Genomic DNA, 13,649 nt, shown 5'->3' on the forward strand with positions numbered 1-13,649 from the left:
ATTACAATCTGAGAAACTTTAGGTTTTTTAGTGGTGACACTAGTCTAACCAATTTAGACTCGATATTTCAGAATATTAGGGTCTGAAAATTCGAGATATATCCCAGTGTAGTGTCAGCTATTATCTACAACTATCATTGTAGTGTTCCAATGACCTTAGACCCCAAAGTTGGTTAACCTTCTTCAGAAGCTGATTCAATAGGGTCATGCTTCATCCAAGAGTCCACTTATTCGAATCCCTAGCTAAATCTCAAGAAGAGAGCCCATAGTAAAATTGGGCCTCTGGTTAGTCCACTGTAGGTTACCTAAAACAAAAGACAAAATGATAGCTATTAGTGCTACTGGTCAATCCTGAGTTTTAGTCCCCTTATAACACGGAGGGGCAATACAAAGTCTAATTTTTACTTCATTTTGTATGTGGTGGAGTTCTTCCTCTATTGAAGCAGGTCAGTATCCCAATCCAAACGGTGGATGTGTACCTGCCAACATGCCAAATGATCATGTTTTAGAAACTACCATTGGTTCCCCCAATATAACCCCTTAACTGCCAAGGGTTCCTTCTCAACCCCCCCAATACCCCCCAGTGCCAAGGCCTTTTTTGGTGATTTCGGTATGTCTCCATTCAATCCCTTGTAACCTTTCTGTTACCTGAGATATCGCAGCCAAATACGGCCCAGTTTCTTCCCAGATGTAGGCTTGAATAATGGGAGGAATCCTGGTTTGCTGTATGGGGGTGAGAGGAAATAACCCAAAAGGGAGAAAACGTTGGGTTTTTCAGAAAATACCAATAAAATGATGTACAAAGAAGCCTGTGGTATTTTACCTGTAAGAGCTAGGAAGATATGGTTTCCTGTCCTGAATTCACCATCTTCCAGGCTTTCAAGAACAGGTTGAGTGGAAACCAAAAAAACATATTTTGATATGGTTACCAGCCGTTTTGTGAGAGGTAGGCGATTTTGGCCTTTTTTTCCAATAGGACTTGCGTGGACAGAATGGAAGAGGAGGGTAGGAAAGCTGAATGGGAAGACAGAAAGGCATACATTTCAGAAACGGTGACAAAATGCCAAGTTTAGGAAGAGGTGATCTGCGCAGGTTAGGCAACAACTATGTAGGGAAAAATTCCATAGTTTGGGGAATAATTTGAAAAATGACAGAAAAGAAGGTATGTGGTGGACATGGTTGCCCTGGTAAGGCAATAGCTTCTGTGAATTTTGAGAAAATCAATGCTCCGCTACATTCTTCCGACTCTCCCAGTTAGGAAATAACACATTTTTCGTAATGTTTCACAAAACAAGCAATACCACAAGCCAAAAACTGAGGCATGGTACACAGGATTTTTATGCTTACGGCCTAAACAGACGTACTTAGCATGTGTAAGTAAGGAAAACAAATGCGGTGAGGAAGAGCAAGCATATATATTTTTGAAAGAGCATAGGCAGACCTTTTGAAGGGTAGGTGACTTGTGTAGGTTACAAAAGCGAATGGTGCATAAAGCAGCAACTAAATGTAGGTCACATTTGGGAAATGAAAGGGTTGTGTAACAAAGTGCAGCAGCAAATGTATGAAAATGTTATGAAAACCAAGCGAACACAACACATGTCCTACCTTCCCGCGATCCCACAGGTGTCCCGGCGACAACGCTTCCTCACATGTGTGGGTGAACTACCTGGGTGCAAAGGGAAAAGGCTAAACCACTGGTAACACCGAATCTTTCGGCAGAGCAGATTTTGAGTGATTTTACTCTTGTGGACAACCTACAGATTTGGGCCCAGGGTGTCGCAGCCACCAAGGAAAACGGGGAAACACATTCAAGACACCCGTGGGAATCCAGAGGTCTGACTTGGGCAAATCGCCTTAAAATGTATTACCCACATAGCCCTGGCAAAGTCCCAAATTTAGGAAAAAAACCTCAATGTTCAGACATTTCCCACCTAGAAACTACTGAAACACGCTGCCAACACATGTCCTACCTTCCCACAGGTGTCTTGATGAAAACAGTACCTCACATGTGTGGGTGCACATACTTTGGTGGAAAAGAAAGTGTCGACCGTCCACAAGTCCAACGGCAGTCCCAGGGAGCCCCGGCAGGGTCCCCGTCCATTCCAAATTCTGTAATGCTGCCCAGCCAGAGCTCCATGCTGGTCTGGGGTGATGTCCTTGGTCTTGGGTGACTGTCCATGTGGGTTGACCGTCCACAAGTCCAGCAGCGGTTTCAGGGAGTCCCGCCAGGCTCACCATCCGTTCCCAGAGGCAGAAGGTGTAACGCAACCCAGTCAGAGCTCGAGGATGGTCGCGGATGATGTCCCAGAACTTGGGCACCCGTCACCCATGTGGGTCGACCATCCCGAAGCCCAGCCTGGAGCTCTGGCTGGGCTGCGTTACAGCTTCTCCCTCCGGGAAAGGACGGGGAATGTCCCGGGCCTCCCGGGAACCACCGCTGGGCCTGGGGACGTTCAACCCACATGGAAGTCAGCCACCCATGGTCGGGGCGGTCACCCCCTACCACACTGGAGCTCTTACCCTGCTTTGGCTGCCTGGAACTGCTGCTGTGTAGGGATATGGTCAAACCACATGGGAGACAGCCGCTCGAGGCCAGGGGTATCACCCCCGACCATCCTGGAGCGCTGGCTCGGCTGTGTTACAAAATGTAACTCTGGGAAGGGAGGGGGACCCTGCCAGGGCTTCCTGACACTGCTGCTGCGCTTCGATATGGTCAACCCACATCAGAGACAGACACCCAAGGCCAGGGACATGATCTGAACCGTGCTGGTATTCTGGCTGGCATGCTTTACAGCTTCTCCCTCTGGGAAAGGATGGGGAATGTCCCGGACCTCCCAGGAACCACCGCTGGGCTTTGGTACATTTAACCCACATGGAAGTCAGCCACCCAAGGCCAGGGATATCACCCCTTGCCACCCTGGAGCTCTGACTGGGTTCCTTTACAGCTTCTCCCTCTGGGAAAGGGTTGGAAACCTGCCGGGGCTCCCTCGAACCGCTGCTGGGCTTGGGGACGGTCAAACCACATGGGAGTCAGCCACCCAGGGACATCACCCCGCCCATCCTGGAGCGCTGGCTGGGCTGCGTTACAGAATTTCCCCCTGGTGAGGGAAAATGGGGCCCTGCCAGGGGCTCCCTGGCGCTGCCGCTGTGCTTGGGGACGGTACACCCACATGGTAAACGGATGTGCAAGACTGGGGACATCACCTCCAACCGTCCTGGTGTTCTTGCTGGCCTGTGTTACAGCTTTGTCCCAGCAGTGTGCCAAAACCTCCCCAAAGCGGAAAAGCTGTAACGCAGCCCAGCCAGAATTCTAGGACGGTTGGAGGTGATGTCCCCGGCCTTGGACATCCGTTTACTATGTGGGTGTACCATCCCCAAGCACAGCGGCAGCTCCAGGGAGCTCTGGCAGTGTCCCCCCCCCCCCCCGAGAGAAATTCTGTAACGCAGCCCAGCCAGCGCTCCAGGATGGTCGGGGGTGATGTCCCTGGCCTTGGGTGGCTGTCTCCCATGTGGATCGACCGTCCCCAAGTCCAGCGGCAAACCCAGGGAGCCCTGGCAGGATCCCCATTCCTCCACGGAGGTGACATCTGTAATGCAGCACAGCCAGAGGTGCAGCCTGGGCTTGCGGACGGTCAACCCAGATGGGAGACAGCCGCTCCCAGGGGAACACCAATGTTATGCTGGCATGGGGGGGCAATTTGTGGCCTAATCCTGCAATTGTGTCTCAGCCAAAATACCTCCGCAGACAGCCCACCCAAACCACCCACAATCCAGCCCCAGTCCCACCCACCCCACTGACAATGGGCCCTAACCATAGAATAATAAAAAAACAGTACTCGCATAACATTGCAGCTGCTTGCGTAGAAAAAGCTGTAAACGAAACAAAAAACATTTGTTACCTATGGTCACCTGAGCAAAAACCAATCATAACTGCTACTCTCTGATCACAGCCCCCCCCTTTCAAGCCATCCCTGGTGGTCCACTGACCCTCATCCCCCAGTAAAAATATATTTGCCCCTTCCTAGGGGCAGATTGCAAGATGAGAGCCCCCATCCATTTGGGGTGGGGGGGAGAGGGCCACCCCCTTTTCATTCTATAAGTCGCTGGTGGTTTAGGGAGCGCCCCACCAACAATGTAGATTTTTCTTTTTGCCCCTACCCTAGGGGAAGATGGCCACATTACTGTGCCCATCTGTCACCAGGGTGGGCACAAAGTACTGCCCCATGCTAGGGGGTAGGGGGCCTGTGCCAAGTTTCCTGACAGCCCTCCCCCACCCTAAGTGGATGGGGGGGGGGACATCTCATGTAGCCCTCCCTGGGGGCAGAAATCTGCCCCCAGGGAGGGCTACATGAGGTGCCCCCCATCCACTTGGTTTTCATTCCATATATTCACTGGTGGTTTAGAGTCCCCCCTCACCCCTACCCAATCTGAATTCATTTTTTAATGGTTCCTTCCCTAGCGGCAGATGGGCACCTATCTGCCCCCAGGGGGACCAATACGTGCTGCCCCATCATTTGGCGGTGGGGGAGCAGCCCCCCTCCACTTCACAAACAGATCCCTGGTGGTCTAGTGGAATTGCTGGGCGCGGTTCGAGCGCTCTGCGCCTGTTCTGCGCCCAGCAATTCTTCAATGGAGTTGTGGGGATATGGTCCGTTGGATCAGCCATTACTCACTCCTCAGCTTAGGCCTTCCACGGAGGATGCATTATTTGGCAAATTCCAGGCCCTCATGCACTTGGACCGATAAAGGCGTATTTTAGGAATCTCGTCTAGGATCTGTACCCTAAACCTCTTCATCCTGAGCCCGCTCCTCCACTGCCTCAGCAGGCACTGGAATTGCCTCCTCCACTTCCAGCAGGGCCTCCTCCAGTGCCTCCCCTGCCTCCATTGCCTCTGGTGCTGCCAACTCCTGTTGTGCAGCCCCCTGAGCGAAAGGGGTATGATGCACCATTTTGCAACAGCCTTCAGTTCCCGTCAAAAAGGACGAGGGGCAGATGGACAAAGATAATGAGGCCTGCCCCATTCTATCAGAGCGTTGCATGACAGGGTGTTGGCTTTGATGGTGTTGCTGGAAATTCCAACTCTGGATCCCGCAGCCCTGCAGGTGGGAGCTCTCTCGGGGGCCCTGACCTCAGTCACAGGAGTGTTCAGGTATTTTCTTCAAAAAGATGTGCTCGCAGAAGCCCGCAAAATTTGGGAGAAGCCCCATACCGGGCACCACATTAACAAAACAATTGACGCTTGTTACAAGCTCCAGTCGTCAGAAGACATTCCTTTAGCTTCCTGTCCACTTCCTTCCCCTACAGTAGTGGTGGTAGCTACGCTTCAATCTAAGCCTTCTACATTCTCCTCCGCCGCTTCACAGGTATTGTCTAAAGAAGATAAGATCTTCAACGGTATCATGGAATGCAGGGCTTGAGCTACGTCGGGCAAAGACTGAGACTTGCGGCAGCCAACGTCAAGTTATGGGAGGAATTGTCGGTATTTCAGGACAAGCTGGAGGACTTCAACAAAGGCCTATCTGATGGCAGGGTGTTGAGTAATGCATCTGATAGGGGAGCCGCTTGTGGGCTTGCATGGTTGGGGTCAATGTAGAGTCCTAAAGAAAAAAGTGGTCCACGCTGCAAACACAATTCGTTGTACAAATTAGATATTCGAATGGATTGTGTCCTCCCACGCATTCCTCATCTTGTAATAATTCGTTATCGCCAGCTTTTCTGCTTCGGAAAAAAAAATGTTGAGCAGGGGTCGCTGTGCTTGAGGTTGTGGCGTCGAGTGTCCCTCGACGGGCTCCGTACCGCGTTGACGTCACTGATGGTATAAGTAGCTCGAGCCGCGCACGTTGGCTTCAGTTCCATTTTTCTGATTGCTTCGCTCTCGTAAACGGCACGCTTTGATTTTCTGTCAAGAAAATGTCTTCTTCATCGACCGCTTCGACTCACAGAACTGGGTTTAAGAAGTGTATTGACTGCGGGTCGAAGATGCCTATCACCGATCCTCACCGTATCTGTCTTTGGTGTCTGGGCTCAGACCATCGAACTGGCGACTGTGGCTCCTGTCAGTCAATGACGCAGAAGGCCCTCCGTGAGAGAAAAAGTAAGTTAGCGGTGGGGCGGGAGGCGTTGAAGGGCTCTTCGAAAGCCTTGTCAAAAAAACATAAGAAATCGTCCGATTCAAAAGAATCGGAACATCATAAGAAACATTCGAAGAGATCCCGATCTCGTAGCAGGTCGAGACAATCTTCTTCTCCAGCATGGGGTCTGGCATGGATTCACATGCTCATGAATATTCCCCGTCGTCAGGCTGGGAATCCTCGGTAAAGAAAAAACCAGTATCAGTTTCGTTTCTGATCTGTCTTTCGTAGTAATAACCAATCACTGGTCTCTGCGTCATACTGACCACAGCCAATGACTGCCCTCTACCTAAGCACCGCCTCTGGCAGCCATCTTCAGATTTTTACTGCACGTTCATGTGTTGGGATCCTCGTGCTATTGCTCTCGAGCGTTAGTGCTATTTTTTCACGTTTTTTCTCAAAAACTTCGTTTTTTCGGTCAAAAGAGCCTCAAGCTCCACCGACTCTCCATCCGATCAACGGGGACCCGTGTCGGATTCGTCTGCGCCCCTCAAGGGTGAAGATTTCGTCGAGCTATGCTTTTGGAGGACTCCAGAAGTTTCTCAGGCCCGGACATGGCCCAGGAGAAGGGAAGCTCGACGCTCGACGACTCTCCACCTGTGAACTTTTCTCTTTAATTTTAGGGACTCTCTTTTTGAGCGTAACACAGGACGATAAAAACAGAACGTTATAGTGTCTATGCCGAAGTGAGCTCGAGGGAGTCTGACCCCGAATGCAGAAGCAAGGAAGCCAGCTTCGTGAACTAAGGAAATAGTTACAAATAAGAGCGGTGCCGCACTGACATCAGTTTTTTGCGAACTCCTTGTCAGTATACAGTATACAGACATCAGGTAATGACATTGCCCAGCGTTTAGCATATGGGTGTTGGTGGTAGCACACTTTACTATGGACCCCACAGAGTAAGTTAAGAGTGATGCTGCTACAGTTGTTGACATATAATCTTTGGTCAATGAAGAGAGGTAACAGTAGGTAACTCAGACTAAGGTTACTGTACACGGTTGAGATGGACTAATAGTGTTGACCTGGGTATCCTCTGAGATGGTACTAGAGACATTATGAATAAACCATGGTCGATATGTTGACTGTTTTGGTAAGAGTGTGCAACTTTCACTCTGGATATACACCGATCGAGTGCCCTGTTTTTTGTGTTTTTCAGAAATTGAGTAGTCCCGCATAATTGCTTGGACTCTCCCCTTGAATATACCGGTGTCGAGTGACTCTGTGAAAGCACAACACGGTAAGCCTTAGTATAGTGAACTTAGACACTGACTAAGTTGATCAACAACAAAGAATGTTTCTCATTATTGACTGTTGATTTTTGGTTTATATTCCCCTTTATTTGTTTTGTGTGTCTCCAGGTTAAGAAAGAAATATTGTAAAATAAGCTATAGCTTGAGAGCATCCTTTATAGCGAAGGGTTGGGCAGGATTGAACCAACCATAAAAAGAAGTGAGAAGGTTGAAGGGTACAGATGGTCCCCCTGACGAAGTTCTTTAACATTGTGGTGAACAGGATTGTTGAACGAAACATGTTGGGCAATTATGGTATTGTGATTTTGTGACGATACAATACAAAAAGTATAAATTTATTTGGTCTTCACCCCCGGGTAGCACTAGTTGGGGTAGAATTGTATAGAACCAATGCTAGATGTTATCGGTGGTCTCCTTTACTTATAAGGAACCAGATAGCTACCGACCATTGTGTGTCTAGAGGCAGAGTGTTCTCCTTCAAAATATTATACAACACTTAGCTTTGTATAGGTAGGATGTCACAGAATTAAGCACAACACAGGTTGCTTTATTTATGGGTATGGTTCTTATGAGACATGTTTGTAATAGGATTTTTAGGAATTATTGTATTTTTAGAAAAGGTGTTTTATAAAATGTTATAAAGATATGTGATGTTGATTTAATAAAATAGTGATATATAAATAATGTGTCAACTTAGTATCTGTTAGCTATAAAGCACGAGGTATCTCTGGCCTAGGGGACACCTTAAGGGGTAACCAAAGACGTGAGGTGATCTTTTGTTGTATGAGTGTCCTTCATTGTTGTGTGAGGAGCCTGGTCACCACGTCGTTAATTTGGCTCCACGTCTCTATATGGTTTTTGTATGGAGAACAACAGTTACAGGTAAGTAACTTGTTCCTTCGTCTTCTTCTAAAAAGCTCAAAAGGAGCCGCAGATCTCCATCGTCATCATCCGATACATCTACGGAATTGGTTCGATGTCCAACAAGATCGGATTCCCCTTCAAAATGGGAGAGCTTTAGAAGAAAAATGATGCAGGTCTTTGAGAATGCGGCCTCGACCCCCTCAAAGAAACCTCAGAAAAGCCAGATCCCGGTTGCTCCACAGGACGACGCAGGGAAGTCGGGAACTACGGTGGTAAAGCCCAGTAGTACCCATAAAACTCAAGTCGACAAATCGTCGAGGGATCCTCGAGGATCGAGTGTTTCTCCGATCCCTCATAAAAGGCAAAAATTGTAAATTGTCGCTGTTGAGTGCAACTTCTTCGACTCCATCGGCGCCGACAGCTTCGACAACGAAGCCGATATTATCCTCAACGCCTTTATTGAAGGCTTCGTCGAGTGTGTCGAAGGTTCCTTTGACCCCTTAGAAGAAAACACCTATTCCTTCGACGAAAAATCAGGAGGAAGAGAGAAGGTTTACACCTTTACCAAAATCAGACTTTTTTAGGTCCATGTCTTCAATTTTTGAAGAATCTGGCTCAGAGGATGAAGATGTCACTCCTTTTGGAGTAAAATATGGCACTAGACAAGTTCCAGAGGAACTTATAAACCCTGAAACAAAAATGAGACCTATGTGAAACTCTGCATTCTGTTAGTGGTATGGACACATCACCTGAATTGGAGTTTGTTGCACCTGATCCTGCAGAACATGCAGACTCAGGGTATAGGAATTTGATGAGTAGGTTGATTGAATATATGGCTAGGGGGAAGAGCCTCCTCTACGTTTGAACAAGACGATATGACAGACATTATAGTCCGGGGATCCCGAAAAGACCCAGTTCTCCCTTTCCATAGGACGTTCCAAAGGAGAGTTGAAAGGAACTGGGAAAAACCTGATAGCATTGCTGCAGTAGACAGCAATCTTTCTCTGTTGGTAGAGGAAGAGGACACTCTTTTCAAAGGGGCAAGAGGAATGTCACTCGTGGTGGACGAGGAAAGATTACATAGCCATCTTTATGAACGGCATCTATGCCCTCAGCTGCTCCTGCAGCCGCCTCCAAATCTCTGAGGTCTTATCATACAAAACACCAGTGGGAGGCAGAATCTCTCAGCATCTGAAAGAATGGCGGGACATTACTTCAGATGCTTGGGCACTGGAAACAGTAGTCCAAGGTTACTGCCTTCCCTTCCTAAAAAGACCTCACAATCATCCACGGGGAGCCAGTTCTACCAAAATTCCAGATCCGCTCCTTTGGCAGGAAATTATAACCCTGCTAGAGAAAGGTGCAAAAGAACATGTACCTGTAGCGGAGAGGAACAAGGGCTGGTACTCCCCCTATTTTCTCATCCCCAAAAAGGACAGAGGATTGAGAACCATCTTGTATTTGAGAAAATTAAACACATCCTCAGAAAGGACAAGTTCAAGATGGTAACCCTTTCTCAGATCCTTCAGGCTCTCCAACTCCAAGACTGGTTGGTATCATTGGACCTTCAGGATGCTTATTTTCATGTGCCAATCCATCCCAAGCACAGAAAATACCTGAGGTTCGCAGTTGGCGGTTATCACGGTCCATTTCGAGTTCTGCCATTCAGGCTGACCTCCGCTCCGAGGGTTTTCACCAAACTGACGGCGGTAGTGGCAGCGAGTCTCAGGAGAGGGGGGGATTCACGTCTACCCCTACCTGGACGACTGGCTAATCGGAGCACGTTCTCCAGAACAAGCTCAGGAACACCTGTCGATCACCTGCCACTTCCTCCACAACCGGGGCTTCTCCCTCAATTTCAAGAAGTCCCACATGATACCATTGCAACAACTCCAGTTTATCGGAGCAGTCTTGGACACTTCCTCAGGCAAAGCCTCGCCCCCCCGAGGTGAGAGCTCTCCACATCCAGCAAATGGTAACAAAATGCCAGAAAGCCCAGCATCTGCCGGCCTTTCGATTTCCTGAGGTTGCTCGGTCTCATGGCATCCTGCATTTTTCTGGTGCCAGAGGCCAGACTGAGAAAGAGATCCCTCCAATGGGCCCTCAGAACTCAGTGATCCCAATTCTCGGGGAATATGTCAGATCTTCTGCAAGTCCCGAGCGCAGTTGCTCAGGATCTATCATGGTGGGCTTGCAACAACAACATCCTCCATGGAGAATCTTTTTGGCAACCATGGCCGGAGATCACAGTAGTGACGGACGCCCCACTCACGGGGTGGTGAGCTCACGCCAACGATCTGACAATCAGCGGACGTTGGTCTCCATCAGAGTCCAAACTACACATCAACCTATTGGAGCTGAGGGCAATCAGACTAGCGCTGAAGGCCTTCCTGCCCTCCGTACAGAGAAAGAATGTCCTAATAATGACAGACAACACAGTGGCCATGTACTACCTCCACAAAAGAGGAGGCAGAGAGGCAATGCAGCTCTGGTTCTTGGCAATACAAGAAGGAATCTCTCTATCGGCAGTTCACCTAGCCGGAGAGCAGAACATGGCGGCAGACGCTCTGAGCAGGCAGAGCAGAGTCTCCCACGAGTGGGAGTTAGCTCAGGAAGTCCTTCTGGAGATCTTCGCCCTTTGGGGAACCCCTCAAGTGAATCTGTTCGCAAACACAGTAAACCAGAAATGCAATCAGTTTTGCTCAAGGGAATTTCCCACGAGAGGAGCTCTAGGAGATGCGTTCCTAGTGGATTGGGATTTTCCCCTGCTGTACAAGTTTCCTCCAGTCCCTGTGATTCCTCAAGTAATCAGGAGGTTGAGAAAGTTCAGGAAAACCATGATGCTAATTGCCACGGACTGGGCCAGGAGGACGTGGTACCCGGACCTTATGGACATGTCCATCTGCCCTCCATTACGTCTTCCACAAAGAGAGGATCTTCTCTCGCAAGAGGAAGGTCTGGTTCTCCATCCAGAGGTCAACCCACTCAACCTTCAGGCATGGTTTCTGAGAGGTTGAGATACAAGGATTGGGATCTTCCAGATGATGTAATGGAGATTTTGCTTTCGGCCAGGAGGCCAGCAACAAAATCCTTGTACCGGTGTTGTTGGAATAAGTTCAGTAACTGGTGCAAAGATAGGGATGTGGACCCTTTTCAATGTAGCACAGCAATGTAATGTAATTCTATTACATCTAGCCAATCTGGGGCTCCAGATCGGAACAATTGAAGGATATCTTGCTGCGCTGTCCATTTTTAAGCGCTCCTCGGAAGAGGTTTCTTACTTTAAAATACCATTAATAATACAGTTCCTGAAAGGACTTACAAATGTTTATCCACCAATAGCATTTCATGTTCCAACTTGGGATTTAAATTTAGTTCTTAAATTCCTAACATGTATACCATTCGAGCCTCTGCACTCCTGTCCATTGAGGCTTTTAACGCTAAAGGCTGTTCTTCTTGTGGCATTAACATCAGCCCCCAGGGTTAGTGAACTACAGGCTCTCTCATAAACCTCCATACACCACATTTTAGAAGGACAAGGTAGTTCTAAAAGTTAAACCATCTTTCTTACCGAAAGTAGTTTCTGACTTCCATTGGTCGCAGAAAATTGTTTTACCAACATTCTATCGTCCTCATTTGGGGAAAAGAGGAGAGATTACATAGGCTGGACCCCAAGAGGGCCCTCCGCTTTTACATTTCAAGAATGACAAAATTACGTCAAGACGACCAACTCTTTGTGGGTTACACAGGTCGTAAATTGGGGTTAGCGGTGACAAAACAAACTATACCGCTGGATCATTCTAGCTATATTGGAATGCTACAGGTTAGCAGGAAAAGACCCACCGGATGGGCTACGTGCTCACTCCACTAGGGGAATGGCTACTTCTGCGGCTTTGAAGAGGGGAGTCCCTGCAAAAGATATTTGCTTGGCTGCAACATGGGCATCAATGCATACTTTTATCAAGCATTACTGCTTAGATTCCTCCTCCTCCTCCAATGAGGGGCTATTTGCCAGAGTGGTACTCCACTCTGTCCATGATAACAAAAACTAGCACTCCCACCTCCAAATTAATCACTGCTATGGGAGTCTATCACAAGATGAGGAATACGTGGGAGGACACAATCCATTCGAAGAACAAGTTACTTACCAACTGTAACGTTCTTTGGACTGGATGTTCCTCCCATGTATTCCTCATCGACCCTCCCAGCCTACCCCGCAGTACAGTTTCTTTTCTTACAATTTCCTCTCACGATGGGCCTATCAGTCACAGCACACGCCTGGATGTTCCACGAGTATTTCCTCGAAAAAACAGAACTGAAGTCAACGGGTGCGGCTCGAGCTACTTATACCATCAGTGATGTCGACGCAGTACGGAGCCCGTCGAGGGACACTCAACGCCACAACCTCGAGCACAGCGCCCTCTGCCGAAATTTTTTTTTCGGAAGCAGCGAAGCTGGCGATGAATTATCACAAGATGAGGAATACGTGGGAGGAACATCCAGTCGAAAGAAATTTACAGTTTGTAAGTAACTTGTTCTTTTAGATCAATCGTGCAAAAAGTCAGAGTATCTCTATTCAAAACAAAGGTTTATATGCAGTAGAAAAATGTGTCATAATCATACAGACAAAATGGAGACAAATAACATATTTGCATACAAAAGAGGTGAACAGAATTCAAGGTAAAACAATGACAAGAAAAAAGATTAAAGATGTACACGTAATGTATTCTTTGTAATCCACGTTGAGTACTGTAGGGTATTAATACTACCCTCGTTTTTTCATGATAAATATTCATGCACTTGATATGCCTACGTGTGTGTCCAACATCTCGATTTCAAAATGCCCTTTCTTGTCTGGTGGGCATATGAACACGTTTCGGCGGGCCAATAGTACGGCATACATATGTGCCTTCCTGCGGGCAGGCTAAACAACCCTAGGGGGAAGCAGACAAAAACCAATTCAGAATAGTGTTCTAGAAAGTTTCGGAATACGAGATACTATGCAGTACATTTGGTAAACTGCCTGTTAGGTTACAAGTCCCCCAATAGCACTTACCCTGTGCTTCAGACAGGGGTGAGAGGGGATCCCAAAATTGCGATGACTTCGCAGTAGGGGGCACTCAGTCTTCTAGAGTCAGCCTGATGTCACAATTAGTGGTCTCTAAAAGTAATTATGTCTAAAAAATTATTTTGCTTAACTTCAGGGTCAGAGGCTGTGCTAGCAGCCTTCCAGTACAATGCACAGATACATATGTATGGCACGTGCAATATGCGTTCAGAAAAATGTGAAACAGATGTAATGGTGAATGTACCTGGTTATTTTATTGTTAATGGAGGTCCTGGTGACCAATTCTTGCCAATTCAGAATGTTGCTGAGTCAGTGCAGCAAATTTGAATGATGCAC

The 13,649-nt window shown here is 47.9% G+C and overlaps 1 protein-coding gene across 6 annotated transcripts in view; it reads left to right on the forward strand.

Annotated features, from left to right (window-relative positions):
- Positions 1-13,649, forward strand: part of MTMR3 (myotubularin related protein 3) — a 2,389,252-nt gene that overhangs the window by 391,568 nt on the left and 1,984,035 nt on the right. For 3 of the 6 annotated variants that reach the window (XM_069619294.1, XM_069619289.1, XM_069619293.1), the window contains exon 3: positions 7,288-7,368. The exons of 2 other annotated variants lie outside the window; for them this stretch is intronic. The gene's annotated coding sequence lies outside the window, so the exon portion shown is untranslated. Of the gene's footprint in view, positions 1-7,287; positions 7,369-7,489; positions 7,676-13,649 lie in introns of all 6 variants that reach the window. One more of the 6 variants, XM_069619290.1, reaches the window with a different exon arrangement.

The sequence above is a fragment of the Ambystoma mexicanum genome, chromosome 10 (genome assembly GCF_040938575.1).
Source record: "Ambystoma mexicanum isolate Mex_15411 chromosome 10, UKY_AmexF1_1, whole genome shotgun sequence".
NCBI classification, from domain to species: Eukaryota; Metazoa; Chordata; class Amphibia; order Caudata; family Ambystomatidae; genus Ambystoma; species Ambystoma mexicanum.